General features: G+C 37.8%; 1 protein-coding gene across 3 annotated transcripts in view; it reads right to left on the minus strand.

Annotated features, from left to right (window-relative positions):
- LOC110446747 overlaps positions 1–22,373 on the minus strand; it is a 66,834-nt gene extending 44,461 nt beyond the window's left edge. For 2 of the 3 annotated variants that reach the window (XM_021492046.1, XM_021492044.1), the window contains exon 1: positions 21,967–22,373. The gene's annotated coding sequence lies outside the window, so the exon portion shown is untranslated. Of the gene's footprint in view, positions 1–2,547; positions 2,567–21,966 lie in introns of those variants that run through there. The other variant, XM_021492045.1, reaches the window with a different exon arrangement.
- Between the last annotated feature and the right edge of the window lie 1,493 nt (positions 22,374–23,866).

Below are 23,866 nucleotides of genomic sequence, written 5' to 3' on the forward strand. Positions count from 1 at the left end.
TTCACACGTCCATACATTCACACATTGACACGTCCATACATTGACACGTCCATACATTCACACATTGACAAGTTCATACATTCACACATTGACACGTCCATACATTAACACATTGACACGTCCATACATTGACACGGCCATACATTCACACATTGACACGTCCATACATCCACACATTGACACGTCCATACATTCACACATTGACACGTCCATACATTGACACGTCCATACATTCACACATTGACACGTCCATACATTCACACACTGACACGTCCATACATTCACACATTGACACGTTCATACATTCACACATTGACACGTCCATACATTCACACATTGACACGTCCATACATTCACACATTGACACGTCCATACATTCACACATTGACACGTCCATACATTCACACATTGACACGTCCATACATTCACACATTGACACGTCCATACATTCACACATTGACACGTCCATACATTCACACATTGACACGTCCATACATTCACACATTGACACGTCCATACATTCACACATTCACACGTCCATGCATTCATAAATTGACACGTACATACATTCACACATTAACACATACATACATTGACACGTCCATACATTCACACATTGACACGTACATTAATTGACACGTCCATACATTCTCACATTGACACGTCCATACATTCACACATTGACACGTACATACATTCACACATTGACACGTACATTAATTGACACGTCCATACATTCTCACATTGACACGTCCATACATTCACACATTCACACGTCCATATATTCACACATTCACACGTCCATACATTCACACATTCACACGTCCATACATTGACACGTCCATACATTCACACATTGACATGTCCATACATTCACACGTCCATACATTGACACATTCACACGTCCATACATTGACACGTCCATACATTGACACATTCACACGTCCATACATTCACATATTCACACGTCCATACATTCACACGTCCATACATTCACACATTCACTCGTCCATACATTGACACGTCCATACATTCACACATTGACACGTACATACATTCACACATTGACACGTACATACATTCACACATTGACACGTACATACATTCACACATTGACACGTACATACATTCACACATTGACACGTACATACAGTCACACATTGACACGTAAATACATTGACACGTCCATACATTGACACCTTGACACTTCCATACATTGACACGTCCATACATTCACACGTCCATACATTCACACATTGACACGTAAATACATTGACACTTCCATACATTGACACATTGACACTTCCATACATTGACACGTCCATACATTGACACGTACACACATTGACACGTCCATACATACACACATTGACGTGTCCATACATTCACACATTGACACGTCCATACATTCACACATTGACACGTACATACATTCACACATTGACACGTAAATACATTGACACGTCCATACATTGACACATTCACACGTCCATACATTCAGACATTGACACGTCCATACATTCACACATTCACACATTCACACGTTCATACATTCACACATTCACATGTCCATACATTCACACATTGACACGTCCATACATTCACACATTCACACGTCCATACATTCATACATTCACACGTCCATACATTCACACATTCACTCGTCCATACATTCACACATTCACACGTTCATACATTCACACATTCACACGTCCATACATTCATACATTCACACGTCCATACATTCACACATTCACTCGTCCATACATTTACACATTCACACGTTCATACATTCACACATTCACACGTCCATACATTCATACATTCACACGTCCATAAAGAGTTGAAACACAACCGGAAATATCAACTTATAACAAAAAAGTGAATAATATCTCTTTATAAAATGAACAAACTTTTTTGTAATTAATACCACGGAATGAAATAAACCAATATTTAACAGAAAGGTGTCCCGTTTTGTGGTACACTTATGTTCGTCCGACACAACTGACTATCTCCTTAGCTAATGAAACAACTACGGATGTACGATCGTTAAATTGCTACTAATATCTCGTATTTGGCATATTTTTTCGTTATTTATTTCCGCTTAGAAAACGTTAAGCGGGCGTTACGACAATGGTGGCCATTCACTGCGAAACAAGGAAATCATACGGTATATAGCAACCTCTATAGATTTCTGTTTGTTAGCTCCCACACACTTTCCGGGGTCGCGAAGGGGACAGTTGCATAAAGCTTATTATTTGCGTTGTTCGTCGCCTACGCATCATCAATACATATGACAAGATATGGAATTGATGATTATCGCAATTGATGAACTATAATGTGTTATACCAAGGGTCAGACGCCGTTAAAATGGCGGACATTGATGACGCAAGCTATGATCAGGATCAATATTGTAATCTAGCATTTTGTGTTATTTAGAAATTATTTTTACATAATCCAAATATTTAGGTAATCAAAGATTGCAAAATAACCATACATGTAATCATACTTAGGCAATATAAATTAGGCATGAACGTCTCCACTCACCGCGCTCCTTTTTGTCGAGGAAACGCTGGACATATTTTGATTCCAAGAACATGTAGCTTGCAGAGCGATGATAAAATGCTTCTCTATTTTAAGTAACATCAACATTGACCTTGGATCCACGACTCTGAAACGCAAACTCGTTTTGAGTGTTTGTATGCACTGAATTATCTTTATAATTTTTCGTCAAAATAAAATGAAATACGGGGGGAAAATGGCTTCGATCTAAAGCGAGAGTGGATCCTGAATTAGAACGACTACTTGCATTTAATTATATCATCCCTTGTGAAATCACACTCACTAATTCCGTGGCAGGAGGCATGGAAAACGATACCAACTAATCCCAGGTGTTATATCTTATTCTAACGGGTAGTGATTTTAATGATGTAATATATATAAGTCGTAACCAGTAACCTCTGGCGAGGACTTCACGCCAGTCGAGTTTCTGTGCTGGAAACACGTCAACAACTCTCACAGTTCAAATAGGAGGAAGCCTATTACGTTATTAAACTATTTAACGGACAAAAATAACGACCGTGTCTATTTCTACAACTTATGTACAATATATATTCTACTGATGATATTCAATACCAAATCAACTGAATGTTCTGATATCTATAGTGATGAAAATACTTTCAGATTGCTAAAAATCATTTAAAAACTTAGGCCAAACAAAATAGTAAATCGTTTTCAATTACCATATCTTTCGTATTTTCGTTCAGACAATGCTGTTGATTGGTTTTTATTTACTCGTTTATTTATTGTCAGAACAACTTTATGTAAATGTCCACATATCTGTCATAGATGTAGCTTTACGAATACGACTATTGTAATAAGAACCACATATTTTATGGCTTGGCCTTTCAATGTAAAATGACACGGCAAAGTACACAAATATATTTTAAAATTATCGATTATTCATGCTCACTGCAATATCGTCATACTTAGGTAACCTTACACCGTACAGTAATACAACACAGCATATATAAATACACCCTGGCTTATCTTTTCGTGTCAGACATTGTCGATTCCACGACTGTTATATTAGTTCGTGTCACATTGAGATTTGATACCATGTGCCAGTGTCATCTCCCCTTAAGAGAGTATATACGAAACAACGCGAGAAAGCACGGGATTTCCCATGGATTGGAATGTCTGCCGTAGCTTTTCTAACTCCCTGAGATATTGTGCCAGTATCATCTCCCCTAACGAAATTATACGAAACAACGCGAGAAAGCACGTGATTTCCATTAGACTGGAATTTCTAACTCTCTGCTAAGCCTCGCTTCTGAATATCACTTGTGTGATGTCTATCGGCGAGAAACGATACTAGCTATAGGTAAGATAGGTAATCAAGTATAGAGGTGTACTTCGCCTGGATTACATAAATATTTGTTAATGCATAGGATTACAGTCACCTTCTAGCTTCGCGCTAGAGGGAATTTCCCTTTAGCTCAGTGGTAGAACATCACACTAGGAAGTCTGGGATCGCGGGTTTAATCCCCGGTTTTTATTCAAACATAATTGTATTGCTAATAACAGATTTACCAACTTATTAAAGTCCTCTTTGACAGAAATTAATGGATTACAATACATATCACGCAATGTTGGAGCTACTTAAATATACATATGACAAGAAAGATTTGTAGTTAAGACAGGGGACAAAGAAATTGAGATATTTTTCAAAAATAATTGGACACAGCTAAAATAGTTTTTTTGCATAATATAATTAATGATTAATCCCCGGTAGAGGCACACGACTCTCTTTCCTGCTGCACGTATCTGAAACTGCTACAAGCATCTGAAATATATCCTGTAAGAGCTGAAAATTGAAATGGAAGTACCCAGAACCGTATAGCCCCTGTATTACATGTAGAATTGTCACTGTTAGTACGCATTAGAAAGGCGATGAATCACTCAGTCTCGTTCAACCGGACGTTTGATCACTTGTAATTCGGGGTAGCTTGCGCGGGCAACAAGAGTCTGGTTGAACGAGACTAGGTTCAGGTGTGAAAAAAGACCATATTAGCCGCGCTAACCTACGACAGATATTGAAGGGAGCAACGGTGGATTTCAGATCAGAATACTAGATATATATAATAAACCTTGAATATTGGTGATGCACATAGTGCACCTAACATATATTCAAACGCGTCACAATTGCAAGAAGCTCACAGCTTTCAATCGGCGTCATCGCTATATGAACTAAAGGCGGTGACGGTTCTATAAATCGTTTTCCTAGCAAATACGACAACGCACCAGCTAAGTGTGGGTGAAAGAAATTCCTTTCATCATATCTTGCCGTAGACAGTTCAATCATACACGGACGGAAACAGATCTAGAGAAGCAAGATAAATACCGTTTCTGGATGTGATCCCCTAGACAATTCTCAGTACAAACTGTTTGAGTGTGTTTTATAGACCGCTGAGGCACAGACAGCCATTGGCACAAACTTTGATGTACAACTTACGTTTTCTCATTTATTGATAGAACCCTAATTCATTCAGGTCTTCATCTGTACATCTTACCGTCGCCCTTCCATATCAATCTTATAGATTACCATACTATAGGGAGGCGATTCAGTATTGTATAAACCAATCGATGTTGATCAAAACAAATCAGGAAAAACTAAGCGATAACATTAACTTGTATCGAGCTTGTCTGTGTCTAGTCTTTTACCGTAGAATAACGTCATGTGGCCAAGAACGTCATTTTTTCATGTTGTTTTTTTTAGACTTTACGCATGTAAGATTAGTTAGATATAAATGTACCTGATATTACAGAACATAAGCTCGAGACTAAGTTAACTGATTTCGCTCAGCGAAGGTAATTCTTTTTTTCACACCTTTTAGTTCGATAAACTACTCAAATTCGTTAAAGTCTACAAGTATATATCCCGTCCGGGGCCTCAAATGAATATGGCCTCTCCACCTCTAAAGTTTCGTTTTAATGCTTCCGCGGAAACAATGAAGTCCGTCCTGCGAGAAATGCTGCTTAAAGGTGCCAGACAGATTAGACGAGATAGAAAAATGTAGAACTGGGTATCACGTGGGATATCCCTGTCTGAGGTGCGGAAATCCGCATCCTAATTTGGACACCCTTGCGATATTAATTCAATATATACATACGACACCTGTGTGATGTAGACAGCGAAATCTTAGCCCGAGGGAAAGAAATGCTGATTTTTTTTTCCTATGCTTAGTTACTGATTTTGGCAGTGATATGAGGGTCCTTAAGCTTGTTCAGCGCTTAAGGATCCCTGTACCACTGAAAATATGTATTGTTTAAATATCCCTGTACCACTGCCAAAAACTGCAACTACGCATAGGAAACTATTTTTTCCGCCATAACTCTAGCTTTAATAAAACACGTTCGAAAAAAAACCCATACCTTACGGGACTTAAATGAACAAATGATAAATATAAAATGAACGAGAAGTATTAAACGTTAGTGTTCTGAATGCAAAAATTTAGCGTCGGCTAGACTGAGAATTGAACCCTGAAGCTTAGACTGTACATGTAGTAACACTTATTGCTCTAACGGATTGAGCTACCTGGTTAACGGAACTATGCTGGCCCAACTGTGCTACGGAAGTTAAATGGAGGTTACTGTATATTTATAGGAAAATATAGAGTGCAGTGGGGCAGGGATCCTTAACTACCTATCTTACAATGTGTGGTTGAGGTGACATCTAATCTATATTGGATCCAATACAGTTTCCAACTCCGTCCTTTCTTCACACTGATGCCGTGTTACAAGACCCGGATATTGTGTAAAACTGACAATTTTGGACATTCTGATACATCTAGGGATTAACTGGTGCCACGGCGTGTTAAGTTCTCTTGTCTTCCGCGGAGACGTCCGGGTTTCCATTTCCAGAGATATCATTAATTTCCTGCCCGCTTTAGGGCACGTCAAGCTCGTTAGGAATAGTCTCAAAGCCGCAGGTTATTTATCCCAATACACATAAAACACCCGTTTATTAGAAATCGAACTACATGTAGGTCAGGGTCTCTACAGAGGGCGCTTACGTCAGAATCTACCTTACCTTATATATTGTATATTAAGCAAATACATGTATAAACATTTCAGGGAAAGTGCCTATGGTTACTGTGTGTTTACTTTAGATGGCACTAAATTGTAGTTTCTGAATTTAAAAGGGCATTTCAAATATAATAATCCGTTTTAGATCGATTTAAAGTAATAAAACGGCACAAAAAAGAATAAAAAGGAATTTCAGCTCACAAACGTGAAATATCTACTATCTACTTGACCGTGTTAAGATACTTATATGTTTATTATGTTCTGTGCTCTACATTTGCTGCCAGACTGAAAATGTGTAAAATTATCTGCAATAGCAATACAATTGTCCATGCATTTAATTCCAGTGATTGTCAAACTGACAAATCGTTTTCCTCCAAAACACAGCCTTTAAGGTTTAGAAAAGAACATACCTACTGTCATCCACTGCGTGTAGTAAGAGGCGACTAATGTGGGGACCCCGGCGCGTGGTTCTATAAATAGAACCTGAAATATAGTCATGGTTACGTAATGTAAGGTGTAGCTGTACCCAAATCGGGACACCCCTACCAGTTTTGGCTTAAACATTGTATTTGGAGACGAAAAAAAAGTATTTAGCAGAACATGGCATATCTTTGGAATATTTAAGAGTCAATTGTCGTTCTGAATGAATATTCTTTTCCAAACTACCATGAGTTGTGAAAAAGTAGAATTGTGAAAAATCACATACAAAAATTGAAAATCAATAACGTCGCATGGCGCATCAATTTAGAACGTTACATTTTCGTCATTATTTACAAACTAAAACTAATATTTTATTGGTATATAAGCATCTTTTAATCAATATTTTCAATTTGAAATTACTTCTTTGTACAGCATGCAAATTTCTTGTTCATACTACCGTATACGCCGTCAAAATGAAGGTCAATCCTTATGCACAATATGTATTTACATTAAAAATATGTTAAAATGCTACATTACGTAGACAAAAAGTCGAAACGGGTTGCCACGATGGTAACAACAGTAGCCGTGGTTGCTAGGGCAATATAGTTTCAGTGAATCTACATCGATATACACGAATGAGTAAATTTAGAAAACACGCAGGGAACAAAACTATTTTCTTTACTTTCATAGTTTTTAAATTTTAAATTAAACAATGCGAGAAGCACTTCGAACTTTATATTCATCTACAACGGTTGTCAGGTACGCGCATTGATACACTGCTCACGGAGTGACGCGGTCAGAACGAAGCCGCCATTGTTGACGTTACCACCAAAGAAATTTGAATGTGTATCCATGGAAGTTTGTCAGCATTCTTTTGTTGTATAATAAGACATAATGGATCCCGAATATGTTCTATGTATCTAGATGGTGAATGATCCAAGCATTGGTTGTCATTGGACTGTTATTTCGCTGAAGCGTGAACGGCGCCATATTTTAAACAAGTACCGATCCGCCGAGCCTTTTTTCACTGCGTATACGCTAATTTATACGCAGTCAGATCTTACTAAGCCGAAGAAGGGAGACATGTAAATATTCTCCTTTTAACTACATTTTTCGTTCCCTTACGCCTCGCTTGACAATACCTCCCTTTTGCGTTGTTGTTGTTGTGCGGTTGCCAAAGCGAATATCTTCTAACCGAGACAAACAAAAGCCCTTAACATTGGTACTTAGTTTATTATATTTACATTTGCTTGGCATTGTCACTGTATAGCCTCTTTGAAAGCTGTGTCGTTGATGGGACTTTAACTACCATGCATCACGAGACACCATTCTTAGCGTATTAATACATCACTGACCGGAACTACAATATCCAATATAAATAAACATGACGGCTGCTGAAATATCGTCGGGCATTGTAAGATTTGACAATGTCATTGCAAATTTATGTGCAAAATAAAAAATAAAATAAAAAACACTTTTATTACAACGAAAACAAGACCAAGGTCTGCAATATCGTACAAAATGCACATCGGTTGAAATCACCAATGCCGGCAATGGAAACAATTTTAACGCTCATGCAATTTATCAGAAATATCGTGTGTTACACTGCACTGGTCAAAAGGCCTAGGGGTTCGTTACAAATGTCTGAAATACACATATTCTATAGACCTACTGACACATATGTTACAGACCTACTGATATGAGTCACAGCACACATAAACATTTCAGACATTTGTAACGAACCTGTGCTCCGTCGCAAGATCACTCACTTCAAACGCTATCAGTTTCACGCGTCTCGCATCTACGGTTCCTCAGTTTAATTCTGACGACAGGTCAAATAACGAGGCTGTTATAGAATCTACCGACTGTTGTCAGGTTCCCATACAATCAACAAATAAATTCACGCCTGGATTCTTCACAAAGAGAAATGTTCGAATAAACTTCCAAAAATAACTCCCTCGTGGAGGGCAAGGTCGGATTTACGGTGTTCACCGTATTTGCCCATACGCGAAATTTGTTCCGGGGGAAAATCGAAACAATTTAAAATCTAACTTTCAGCTCAGAGTTCTATTGATAAACTTAAATCACCCTATATACATATCATACGCAATTGTATTGATACTGAATTGTGGAATAAAATTGAAGTGTTTGTTAAAATTTCAAAGTACTACTTTGTTTGCCAGTCAGCACGCGACAATACGCTGTTCAAACTATTGAACGAAATTGTGTGGACTGTTGATAAGGCGGACATTTTTAATTTTAAATATAAATTATAAGTTAAAAAAGAACGTAAGAGGCAGAGAAAACGTAAATATAAGTATTAAACTGTTTTTGTATGGTACATGTATTAATGATCTAGCGCGCATTATGTTGTTTGCTTGCAAAGCTGTGTCATTCAAATAGATCATAAATACCATACAAAAACAGTTCAATGCTTAAATGTACCTTACGTTTTTAGCTTAAAACTGATAGCAGTAAGGACTGGCTTACCAGTTGTCAGTATACATATAATGTAATGTGACCGGATAGAGTACTGTAAACTCAGCGAGGAAGTACTCTTACGTCGGCATCAAATCCGCTCTATCACAAGGAGGCATATATATATATATATATGTATTTTAATTAAAAAGAGTTAATTTACAAATGTAAGAGTCCAACATAATTATATACACATCTACGCTTTGTATACTAAATGTGGTGGCGCTACTGGTCTCGACTATAGTGCCACCTACCGACGGCTCTTGGTGAGCTTGTGTCGTATACATATAAACGTTTTTGAAATTGCTATAGTTACATGAAGTTATTTCTTAAAAAGAATTTTAGATAAACGTACCTTTACGCGCTATAGATAAAAACACCATTAGAACTTCTCCAGAATGACGCAAACGACTTAATATATTGTAATGACATTCTTGAAGAGTTTAGATAATTACAGTGTTACTGTACTATTAGATCATCATTTATTTTACTACACGGCAGATGCAAAAGTACAAACACGTCGCAGAAGCCTAGATCTTCATGATAAAGTGAATACATTATAGTTATCTGTTTTCTATCCATTGATCTTAGGAAACTCATTATACTTCAGAGGTTAATGCATTTTATCATTTATCTACACATACACATGACTTGAAAAAAACTCTGCAATTTTACTTCGATCTTATACAATATTTTAAGGAAGACATAAGAATGAAGATGTGTACTAAAGAGTTAACAAGAGATCCCAGAGGGATCTTGGCGCCCACCTTTGTACCATCTTCATTAGTTCTTTGTCAGTTCGATTTTTTCTCTTTTTCCTCTAATCTGTTTGATCAAGTCATGTTAACAGTAAATGCACCTTGAGGTAACTTTTGATCTAAACTTAATACTGATCTGTATGAAAGCCAACCTTCAAAGTGAGCTTGTCATTTCACATATTTCTCTAGTACAGTTCTTAATGAGAAAGAAATAGAATCGATCATTGCAATATGAGAAAAATCTGTTTAGTTCTTCTTTTAATCCATTTTGTTTTTATGATCAGTCTCAAAATATCACATACACAACGAGGGATCAAGGGGAACCTACATTTAAAATTTGAGAAAGATCCCTCCCGTACTTCCCGAGAAATAGCGATAACAAACTTTCACTATCAAAATCCAAGATGGCTGCCTGGCCATGTTGTTTATCCGATTAGTCTCTAAAATTGCCCTGCACAGATAAGGACCAAGGGGAACCTACATATAAAATTTGAGAAAGATCCCTCTAACACTTCCCGAGAAATAGCGATAACAAACTTTCAATATCAAAATCAAAGATGGCTGCCTGTCGGCCATGTTGTTTATCCGATCAGTCTCAAAAGTTGCATTGCACAGCGAAGGACCAAGGGGAACCTACATATAAAATTAAGGAAAGATCCCTCTAGTACTTCTTGAGAAATAGCGATAACAAACTTTTACTATCAAAATCCAAGATGGCTGCCTGTCCGCCATGTTGTTTATCCGATTAGTCTCAAAAGTTGCCCTGCACAGTTCAGGACCAGGGGGAACCTACATATAAAATTTGAGAAAGATCCCTTTGGTACTTCTTGAGAAATAGCGATAACAAACTTTCACTATCAAAATCCAAGATGGCTGCCTACATATAAAATTTGAGAAAGATCCCTCTAGCACTTCTTGAGAAATTGCGATAACAAACTTTCAATATCAAAATCAAAGATGGCTGCATGTCGGCCATGTTGTTTATCCGATCAGTCTCAAAAGTTGCCTTGCACAGCTAAGGACCAAAGGGAACCTGCATATAAAATTTGAGAACGATCCCTCTGCTACTTCTTGAGAAATAGCGATAACAAGAATTGTTTACGGACGGACGACGGACGACGGACTACGGACGCAGGGTGACTTGAATAGCCCACCATCAGATGAAAATCCTGACAAGATTCTTTAAGGAAAAATAAGCATGTAGTACTTTTTGGTAAACAATTGGTCTCGACATTTACACATTTACTGAAAAATTGTTTTCCATTATTAAGCTTCTTCATGATGACACTAAGCATTGTTAGCTTCAATCCGGACTTCAGTTACCGACGACTATTCTTAGAAACTTGAATTTGTCGATAGTTAAACCTCGTTACATGCAGTCATTTGTTATTCCATAACATTTGCTGTGACAAATTTGTTTCAGCTGCGGGACACAAATAAGTAAGGATATCAAAGGTCTGAGGTTTGAAACGTAACATTCAGTTTTACTAAAACTGTGATAACGTTAAGCCAAGTCAAAATACAGGTTTTCTTATTTTACCAGTTCCTTGAAACTCATACATTTAGTCTAAAAATTGTTTGTTTATAAACTGATTCACACGGATACAATAATCAAAGTTATTTCGTGTTTGGAGAACAAATTAACGACACTGTAGAAAAAAAGGGAAACATACATTTCTCATTTCGCCTTAACGACTCTTATTCACAGCATTTCAATATCAAATAGTCAGTGATTGATACGGTCCCACGTTTTCCCATTTATCAACTGGAGACATATCCCTGGAGTGCTATATGAATTCAACGATAGCACAAAAACAAATGCACACAGTAAACCCTGCACATAATGCATTTGATGTGTGTCGTTCGCTCCCTCGTGACCCGAAGTCGGTTACGATTAAAACAAGGACGAATTGGTCTAGTGGCGTGGAATCTTACTTTCCTCTGGACAAAAAATCTGTATAAAGCTTTTATATCAATTCAAAAGAAATTTTGAATGCGTTATATATACAGAATGTTACGTACTAAAGCCGACATTTAAATACACTTACAAACTGAATGTTTTATTCATCAATATCCATAGTTTAATTGATTTTCTTTCCTGTTCTGTTCCATTCTGTCGGGGAACTGTATATAATTTTGAATAAGCTTATCGGTAACGGTAGTAGGCCTACTTCAATATAAACCTTACCTGGTAACGATGAATGGCAGCGATACAGTGTACGAATATACAATCATGTTAAATTACTTCCTACTTTCCTGAACAAAACAAGAGACACAGAGGGACTGTATCGTCCATCATGCTATACTAGTTAAGTAATCATTACAAAATATTCTCATCAAAACTTATATTTGCAAATAAGTTTTAGGGAAAGGGCCAGACCGCTGAGTTTATCCGGGTAGCATAATTGTTTATCTCCTCAACCCAGCAATTATGTATATTATCACGTGGTAAGGAATCGTTTCCGTGTTTTATAATCCAAGGTCACTGCTCGAAAGCGCACCCCCTCCCCTCCCCCACCCCGTACGTCATTTTTTATCATCATTTCATGAAAATATTACCAACCAAATATGGTCTCCATTCATCAAAACGTTCTAGAGTCGATTAAAACAAAATGGCCAAAGTGTCCCATTTTGACAACGCCCTCACTCTGAGGGGTTCGAACGTATAGGTATTGAATAAAAATGGTGATCGGATAGTAGCAGAGATGTTATGAGTTCGAATACAACTGGCGTCTAAGTTCGATTGAACGAGTGACTTAAAATGGGACCTGTATTTGTGCTTTCGATCACGGAACCAGGATACCTGAGAAAGGGAGAGCATGGCTGATTATTCGTATGAAAACACTTCACAACTCAACTTAGTGTGCTTTGTCAAATTCTACTTAGTTCAATTGTGTTTGTTACCAAACTAATAGTAATAATTAATCACAAACGCAGCATGGCCTATAAATTTCGTCTTGCCTTATTACAATTTCTCACCGGTAGGCTGCGCTCTTTGATTATGTATTTCTGCTTGGTTTTCGAAGCGACGCCTGGGGGAGGGTGGAAGGCAATCCAGTGTACACGGCTACAACTAGTCACGATCCTGTTTTCAAACATTTCACTCGGTAAAATCGAAAAAACGTCGGCTCAAGTGAAAACCAATTTTCAAACTCATCAATTCCATAAAAATACCTCTATCGGACAAGGGTTAAACTTTCTATTGACATATTTCAAACACGTAAAACCAAAACAAACGTTCTGCAAATCCATCGCACAAAAAACGGCCAGAAAAAAGACCTGCAGACTCAATATTATCACCGTGTTGCTAGACGTCGGCACTGTACTCTAGCAGCCATTTTCAAATTGCGTGTCTCGGTCACCCAGACGTTTAATAACCACTCAAACAACTGGGCGACCGCGACATCAATATTGACGTTTCCATTCGATGTAATTCGAACGCTCAGAGATTGGAGAACAGTCTTTAACATAAGAAAAAGAAGATAGAAATATATTACTTTTTTAGTTTCATTTTTCATCAAAACATAAGCTCATTATGCATTGAGCTGCTTTCAGTTGTTTTTCATAGGCAATATGAATGCCAAATTGATAAAGGCAGAAGCGCTTCATGTTGGATTTGCCTTCTTTCTGTTGGCAGTTACATTACCTATAAATGCCAACTTATATCAGTTCAATACTTACATTTCCATTTTTTTAAACAGTTTATCCCATAGAAAATTAAGCTAAACTTATTATTATTCAGCATCTAGTGCAAATAATGTATCAATCGTATAAGTGTAATCAATTAATAGAACAGCGGCCTGTCTAGTGAGGGTCATTGGTATTCAACGTAACAATTATGATGTCATGATAACGATGACATCATCAAATATTGGATAATGGCATTTCATAACCTATATGAATGCTATCTAAAATGTGTAGGGTACTATATATGAAATGCCGTATGTTTTCTTGGATGATCGTACTCTTGATCGACAAATTCATATGTCCCGGCATACAAAGACCGGCCTAATACGTTTACCTTCACAAGCCCTGTGCTGTCTTGCGTTGTAATGAGATTCGGATGGTTGTTAGGTTATCTTCATCAGATCCAAAAACCATAGAGATTTATATTTACCCGTCACGGCAATCGAGCCGGTGGAACAGCTCGGCCTAACAGCGACGGTTATAGAACGAGCTATGTAACAAATCTTGTAGATAGAAATTAAGATAAAGTCTGCCATTAATTCTTCATGTGACTTCGGCGGAGTACCAGCGATCGCTGTCACGTAGTCAATCATTGATGATGGAGCACGCCGTGGAATCAGCTTCTATCCGCCTGTATATTTACTATCCCCTTTCCCGATATGGGAGTCAGGGCTATCGGCATATCAATATAGGGTTTTTTTAACGATATCTTTCATGTTTTAAGACCCAAGCATCAGCCGATCGGAACTAAATGTTTTCTCGGTCTATAATTCTACGGAAATTGATATTCACTATGGGTATGACGTTATTGTCATTCGAAGGGATTGGACAGTTCATGCATGGATGGTTCTGTTGTTCAAGTTGGTAAGACAGTGAATGCATGGATGGTTCTGTTGTTCAAGTTGGTAAGACAGTGAATGCATGGATGGTTCTGTTGTTCAAGTTGGTAAGACAATTTATGCATGGACGGTTCTGTTGTTCAAGTTGGTAAGACAGTTTATGCATGGATGGTTCTGTTGTTCAAGTTGGTAAGGCAGTTAATGCATGGAAGGTTCTGTTGTTTAAGTATGTAAGACAGTTTATGCATGGATGGTTCTGTTGTTCAAATTGGTAAGGCAGTTAATGCTTGGATGGTTCTGTTGTTCAAGTTAGTAAGACAGTGAATGCATGGATGGTTCTGTTGTTCAAGTTGGTAAGACAGTGAATGCATGGATGGTTCTGTTGTTCAAGTTGGTAAGACGATTTATGCATGGAAGGTTCTGTTGTTCAAGTTGGTAAGACAGTTAATGCATGGAAGGTTCTGTTGTTCACGTTGGTAAGACAGTTAATGCATGGATGGTTCTGTTGTTCAAGTTCATAAGACAATTTATGCATGGATGGTTCTGTTGTTCAAGTTGGTAAGACAGTTTATGCTTGGAAGGTTCTGTTGTTCAAGTTGGTAAGACAGTTAATGCATGGATGGTTCTGTTGTTCAAGTTGGTAATACAGTTTATGCATTGATGGTTCTGTTGTTCAAGTGGGTAAGCCGTTCATTCACGGATGATTCTGTTTTTCAAGTTGGTAAGACAGTTCATGCATGGATGGCTCTGTTGGTTAAGTTGGTAAGACAGTTCATGCATGGATGGTTCTGGTGTTTAAGTTGGTAAGACAGTTTATGCATGGAAAGTTCTGTTGTTCAAGTTGGTAATACAGTTTATGCATTGATGGTTCTGTTGTTCAAGTTGGTAAGACAGTTCATGCATGGATGGTTCTGTTGTTTAAGTTGGTTAGACAGTTCATGCATGGATGGTTCTGTTGTTTAAGTTGGTAAGACAGCTAATGCATGGATGGTTCTGTTGTTTAAGCTGGTAAGACAGTTAATGTATGGATGGTTCTGTTGTTCAAGTTGGTAAGACAGTTAATGCATGGAAGGTTCTGTTGTTCAAGTTGGTAAGTCAGTTTATGCATGGAAGGTTCTGTTGTTCAAGTTGGTAAGACAGTTCATGCATGGATTGTTCTGTTGTTTAAGTGGGAAAGACAGTTCATGCATGGATGATTCTGTTGTTCAAGTTGGTAAGACAATTTATGCATGGATGATTCTGTTGTTCAAGTTGGTACGACAGTTTATGCATGGAAGGTTCTGTTGTTCAAGTTGGTAAGACAGTTTATGCATGGATTGTTCTGTTGTTTAAGTGGGAAAGACAGTTCATGCATGGATGATTCTGTTGTTCAAGTTGGTAAGACAATTTATGCATGGATGGTTCTGTTGTTCAAGTTGGTACGACAGTTTATGCATGGAAGGTTCTGTTGTTTAAGTTGGTAAGACAGTTAATGCATGGAAGGTTCTGTTGTTTAAGTTGGTAAGAGAATGTATGCATGGATGGTTCTGTTGTTCAAGTTGGTAAGACATTTCATGCATGGATGGTTCTGTTGTTTAAGTTGGTAAGACAATGTATGGATGGAAGGTTCTGTTGTTTAAGTTGGTAAGACAATGTATGCATGGATGGTTCTGTTGTTCAAGTTGGTAAGACAGCCTATGCATGGATGGTTCTGTTGTTCAAGTTGGTAAGACAGTTAATGCATGGATAGTTCTGTTGTTCAAGTTGGTAAGACAGTTTGTTTATGGAAGGTTCTGTTGTTCAAGTTGGTAAGACAATGTATGCATGGATGGTTCTGTTGTTCAAGTTGGTAAGACAGCTTATGCATGGATGGTTCTGTTGTTCAAGTTGGTAAGACAGTTAATGCATGGATGGTTCTGTTGTTCAAGTTGGTACGACAATAACAAATGAATGGTTCTGTTGCTAAAATCGGTGAGTGATTTCATGCATGGATGGTTCTGACGTTTAATTTGGCGAGACAGTCAAACATGTATAGATGGTTCTGCTGTCAAATGGGTGAGATAGTTCATGCATTGATGGTTCTGTTGTTCTAGTGGGTAATACAGTTCATGCATAGATGGTTTTGTTGTTCAAGTGGATGAAACAGTTTGGGTGATACAGTTCATAAATGGATGGTTCTGCTGTGCAATCAAGTGTGACAGTTCATACACGGATGGTGCTGTTGTTCAAGTTGGTGAGACAGTCAAGTATGGATGGTTCCCTTGCTCAAGTCGGTGGGGGATTTCATTCGTGGATGGTTCTGCTGTATTTTTAAGACTCTATATTTTCAATATATCATCTCAATTAATGACAAAAAAGACGTCTTGAAAGTTTGTTTTTTTGGTTTTTTTTAGTGTAATTTTCTTTTCAAGGTTCAGCCTACTGAGTCACCCTAACTCCACCGACTATATCAGTTCACATCCAGTTACATAAAAAGACTGATTAAACAAACAGATAAGAAAATATGAATACTTAAGCCTCCAATAATGTATCAGCGTTTAGTCTGATAAAATGGACGTATAGCATTCTTTAGATAAATGCCGATTTTACACATGACGTATGCCCCTTTGCTATATGGTTTAAATGGCAAGCGATTTTCTGGTTGAACATTCTAAGATATTCCCATAAAAATGATTTATCGATTTTTTAGAAAGAAAAAAATGTATGGTCAAATTATATCTCTGAATGCGAGTTTATGTGCTTTCGGCACGAAGAACTATAAAGCTTGCCAAAAAAACACGAACAAGGAGGTATTCTCTAACTGTTTTCTAAGTCCCAATGCGCCACTAACTGTTTATCTTATTAGACTGTCGTGTGCTGGTTTCCTCTACATTTATCTCATGATATTTTGATGTTAAAACTAGCGTATTTGCAGAGAGTCTGTGGCATAAACCGGAAACGGAATTCCCGACCACGCACGCACTGACTGCTGTAACGTTAAGAGTGCTTGGTGTGCTGGCTGGCGGGCTCAAGTTCGGTTCCTTGTTGAGGGGGAAACTTGAGTTTATTTCGGAATTATCTTCTCGTTGAGTGTTTGCGAATAGAATAGAATAAAGAATGCTTAAAGAAATGCATTCGGACAGTTGACATATATATTATAGACTGACAGCTGAAATTGTTTGTCATTCTTTAAAGATAGGACATTATTCATCTGAGGAAAAAAAACACCCTTAAAAAGCAACAATAACATTATGATTTAATATTGTTTATTTTCCAAACCTGACGTCGAAAACTTTCACAGAAAATAATGAAAGCAGGTATACAATATGAGAAACTCCTTTTCACTCAGGCTAGAGATGACATGCAGTTTTGTGATTTTGCGTTTGTTTTGATTTGTGTTTTCCCTTCACACAAAAACATTCACAATCCTTATTCTCGACCCAGAACATGTGATACATTTGTTCCAAAGCAACCGGCCTCAAAAATAAGAAATCGTCATTTTTATAACCATATAATACCGGTAGGTCGTTTGTGAGTCGTATTAAACGGTCTAACATTGTCGATGTTTATATCAGCCGATCTCTATTATCTGGTTATTGCTGGGACAAAGATCTGTCAGTATATGTTCGATATAGACATATATCTACATCTCCCCCTTCTTCAACTAAGCAACGCAGTGGGAAAAATCTCGGCGGATTGATCCTTGTTTCAAATATGGCGCCGTTCACGCTTCAGCGAGATAACAGTTCGAAGACAACCAATGCTTGGTTCATTCACCTTCCATATTCGGGATCCATCATTTCTAATTATACAACAAAAGAATGCTAACAAACTTGTTATTCCATAGATGCACATTCAAATGTCTTTGACGGTTAAGTAAACGATGGCGGCTTCGTTCTGGAACATTCAACCGCGTCACTAACAGAGCAGTGTGTCACTGCTCGTGCATAACGACCATTGTAGTCAGTAGCCAGAACTCCCATTAGGAACTCATCGTTTTTTATCCATTGATCAAATGAAAGAATTGAAACAAGAAAGTTCCGAAGATTTTAGAGACATTTCACGCTAAAGTAGAATGACGTCATTATTCAGTCCTCGACGGCATCTTGTCCGTCATTGTCGTTCGGCCCAAGTTTTCGGGAACAAAATTGCACATTAGTACGGGATGAATAGAATCTTTCACCTTCTGAGGGTGAGACAGGGTAATCTCAACCCGAGGGGTAAGATTCTTAAGTTGTCAAACACGAGGCTTGCCGAGTGTGTGACAGCTTAAGAATCTTAAGAATCTTATGTATTTTATATAGACGTTACATCAATGCAAGACAATGTTGATGTGATGCGACTGAATTGGCGACGTGACGTCATGGTATTGTTGCTATGACGTCATAAAATTGTTGAGAACGTGCAAAGAACACGTGTAGCTTGTCTCAACCCTAGGGTGAGATAAGAAAATCGCACACCGGTGAAATGGTGGATATCCCTGTCCAGGGTAAGAAGAGAAAATGATATGTAAGGTTATCCAGAAAACATGATATGAATTGTTGTAGGTTTGTAATAGAAAGTAATACCACATACATGTGTTCACCTGGCTTCTCAGACCGCACTTGTCTAATTATTGCACGAATTGATAAATTTCACTCGGTCTAAAACCCTCGTGAAATATATCCATACATGAACGTGCTTTGCCCTCGTGTAATCTGAGGCGTTAGATAAACACATACAGAGTGACGTTTCGTAATGCAGCCCGTTCAGATGGTAGTCGCACGGTTTCCCTGACCACTGTACATAGCACTCTACTGGTTTCCCTAACCTCGTTAACGAAATCTGCGATGGAATGCTACCATGTACCAACATTAGTATTTAAAGGAAACTATTCTCTATACAATATCAACGTTACAGGAATTTCAGATTATTTTTTTTATTCCCAATGTACCTGTTACTGAAACAGGTTTAAATCTAAATGTCGACCAATCAGAACTCAGCCTGTGACACCCATCTCTCCTAATTAGAAAATAAATGTCGCATCATTTTTCGTCGTGACGTTATGTACACCTTCATATACACAGTACAAAATATCGACCAATCAGGACCCAGTCAAAGGCGGTCATTTGTAGTCAATTGAAAAAGAAAATGAACGCCTGTGAAGTAGTGTTGGTACTGACAGTATAGATATGGAAGCACGTAAGCCAAATTTTTGAGAGTTTGGATAATGCATACATTTTGACCAATCAGACTTCACCTCTCTACATGCCCCTCAGTTTACCTGGGAAGCTTCAATAATGTTTTCAGAGTAGTTTCTATGAAACGTGTCGGGCAAAGTTCGGCGGATCGGAAACAATATGTCCCCTTATTTCGCCCAGGGGACTTCAGAAGAATAAATAGAGCCCTAAAATAACTTGAAGGACTTAATAAATAAGAAACGCAGCAAAAACGGTACGTCCTGAAACCCGTTAAGGGAATGAAACAAGTATATGAATTAGTACAAAATATAAAAACAACCACAATTAATATTTTGCCAGAAATCTGGGAACTACACTGTTATCATGCGGGAAATGTACATTGTATAAATAAGCTTAAATATGACAACGGCTAATATGCCTACTCCCAACACGGTGTCTCACTCGGGTGAGAAATGCAGAGTTGAGAAATCGTGGCGTAACAGCCCACAATAAGTAACTACGTTTAATATTTAACGAGTAACTGCCAGATTCGTGCGATGAAAAATTATGTAATAAATGTTGTTATATTGTAATATGCAATACAATAAATAATGAAACAATATGTGACTATGTTTGAATATAATTATAATGCAATTCAAATGTATTTGTTGGTTGACTCTCTGTTACAAACGATACGTTTATCGTATACCTGAATTGAATATATGTAATGTGAAAGAAATATTTTGAATCTTGCGAATGTACACGAGAAGGCAAAGGTAAAACCTGAAACCCCTGTATTTGAATGTATACTCGTCCTATAAGACAAAAATAGTATAATATAAATATAATATAAACTAGTTTTAAACTTTATTTAGTTGACAACAATTATGAAACAAAACATTACAACTTATATTAATCCCTCTTTTTGACCCGTATGTTAACGTTTTGTCTGCCGTGTCTCCCTAGACAAAAACTTAATATATGACTGTTTGACCCTTCTTGTACGAGGTGGTTCTCTCGCAATAAAAAAAGACTTGCGTCACGCAGTGATGTGGTGGGAGTAAACCGGAGTACCCGGAGAAAACCCACGTGAACGGGTAGGTGAATCCCTACCTTTCCACGTCCGATTGGGGAATCGAACCCGGCCGCCTTTGAGAAAGGCGATTGCGATATCCACTGCGCCACCTAACCATGTACACAGATCGTTGGAATGGGAGTTTAAAGAGCACAAAGAACAATGAGATTGTCTAATATATAACACTAATCACTGTTTATAAAATTTCTATTGTTCAAATGTTACTTAGTCTTTTTAATAACCTAACAAGGCAAAAAATGGAAAGAAGAAAAAGACACTTTAATTGCCAAAATTTAGCGGTAACCCATCTATTAAGGAAGTATGTTCATGTAGATTGGTCATTTCGTACTGCAGTTCAACTTAACGAATAAGGTCTGCATACAGTGTGATTCCAGAACTTACTTTTTACCAGATTCAAAAACACGTAGAAAGTCGCGCATAAGATTTATCATTATAATGTTAAAAAAATTCTATGGTCGGCTTCAACTGATATTTTAGTCAATTTTCTTTCACGTCCGGGTTCGTTTCATGCGGGTCTTGAGTTCAGCTTATCTAACATCAGGTGTGATTCAACCAATCAAAATATAAAACAGATATGTCACAACTCTGTACGTGACATAATACATACAACAGAAAAAAATGAACGATAAAAACATTTGTGGTTTTTTTTTTTTTTTTTTTTTTTTTTTTTTACACCAAACTACGTATATACTTTGCCTGAAGTGCAGCTGTACTTATGAAATAGTTCGACATCGGTATTTGCACCTGTAGATATTCAGTAATGTATACACATGTACATTTTACCTGTATATGTATACGGAATGGGTTTCTATGTAATACATTTATAAGCGAAACCACTTTAAACGTGTGTGTATCCTAGAGACGCAATTATAAAGAGCAATACACCCGATTATAACATCTTATCATTCTCAAATCGGTCGAGTTGTTGTGTAATACAGAAATACCACATCAGAATAGTTAAGGAAACACTTCAGTAAACTTACCGTACGCTAGAGTAATCCTCGATCCCTCCACTTCCAACACAACAGATGTTGATCGTCCAGTAATGCTAGACGAAAGTAATCGATAAATTTCTCATGCGTCACACAATTTCAAGGATGTATTCACACAAAAATTCTTCGACAAAACTCGTGCCTTAAGCAAACAGACCCACATATAGTATGCATATGAAATCCGTATCTGATATAAGAGATCCGGGTAGGCCTCGATCCCACTGCCACAGCCAACACTGCAGAACCTCTGGGAGAGAGTGAACGAATATGCTATTTAACAGCTTGTACCTACTGTATTGAATATGTAATGACTTGCAAACAGTTTTATGAATCCATAAACACAGGGCGTGTGCATGTGTATCAGTGGCCGCATGGGAGACGCGGTGCTGTTGTACTGTGTATGCAAGATTCACATTCGCGTCAACTCTCATATATCGATAAGTACTGATAGCCTAACTGTCTGTATTCGGTGACGATGAGAGGGCCAACAACCTGTATATAGAGGTCAGGTTTATCGGGTCACTGTATACTGTATCGTAAAGAAAGATGGTTTGTGTATACAGGTTGTAGACAGATGAAATAATACAGCTTTGTGTACTAAGAGTCTGAAAGAAAGCTGGCCTGTGTATCAAGGACAAAGTGTCTGGTCGTTATAGACAGATGTAATAACAGCTTTTTATACTGTGTAGGGGACAGGGCTGGCCTGTGTATCAAGGACAAAGTGTCTGGTCGTTATAGGCAGACGTAATATAAAGCTTTTTATACTGTGTAGGAGACAAAGCTGGTCTGTGTATCAAGGACAAAGGGTCTGGTCGTTATAGGCAGACGTAATATACAGCTTTTTATACTGTGTAGGAGACAAAGCTGGCCTGTGTATCAAGGACAAAGTGTCCGGTCGTTATAGACAGATGTAATATAGAGCTTTTTATACTGTGTAGGAGACAAAGCTGGCCTTTGTATCAAGGACAAAGTGTCTGGTCGTTATAGACAGATGTAATATACAGCTTTTTATACTGTGTGGGAGACAAAGCTGGCCTGTGTATCAAGGACAAAGAGTCTGGTCGTTATAGACAGATGACTATACAGCTTTGTGTACTAAGTGTCTGAGAGAAAGCTGGCCTGTGTATCAAGGACAAAGTGTCCGGTCGTTATAGACAGATGACATATACAGTTTTCTATACTGTGTAGAAGACAAAGCTGGCCTGTGTATCAGGACAAAGTGTCTGGTTGTTATAGACAGATGTAATATACAGCTTTTTATACTGTGTGGGAGACAAAGCTGGCCTGTGCATCAGGGCACATTGTCTGTTTGTTGAAGACAGGTGTACTATACACCTTTATATTTTGTCTCATTCGGAAAGCTGATATGTGTATGATTTATATATCATTGGTCGCTTCAGACAGGTGTACTATACAGCCATATATATTTTGTCGACGAGAAAGCTGGCTGTGTATGACAGTTATATCAATGGTCAGCTTCAGACAGGTGTAATATACAGCCATATATATTGTGTCGACGAGACAGCTGATATGTGTATGATTTATATAGCATTGGTTGCTTCAGACAGGTGTACTATACAGCCATATATATTGTGTCGGCGAGAAAGCTGGATGTGTATGACAGTTATATCAATGGTCGCTGCAGACAGGTGTAATATACAGCTGTATATATTGTGTCGGCGAGAAAGCTGATATGTGAATGATGGATATATCAATGGTCGCTTCAGACACGTATAATATACAGCCATATATATTTTGTCGATGAGAAAGCTGGCTGTGTATGCCAGTTATATCAATGGTCAGCTTCAGACAGCTGTAATATACAGCCATATAGATTGTGTCGGCGAGAAAGCTGATATGTGAATGATGGATATATCAATGGTCGCTTCAC

This window comes from Mizuhopecten yessoensis, unplaced genomic scaffold, assembly GCF_002113885.1.
Source record: "Mizuhopecten yessoensis strain PY_sf001 unplaced genomic scaffold, ASM211388v2 scaffold2977, whole genome shotgun sequence".
NCBI lineage: Eukaryota > Metazoa > Mollusca > Bivalvia > Pectinida > Pectinidae > Mizuhopecten > Mizuhopecten yessoensis.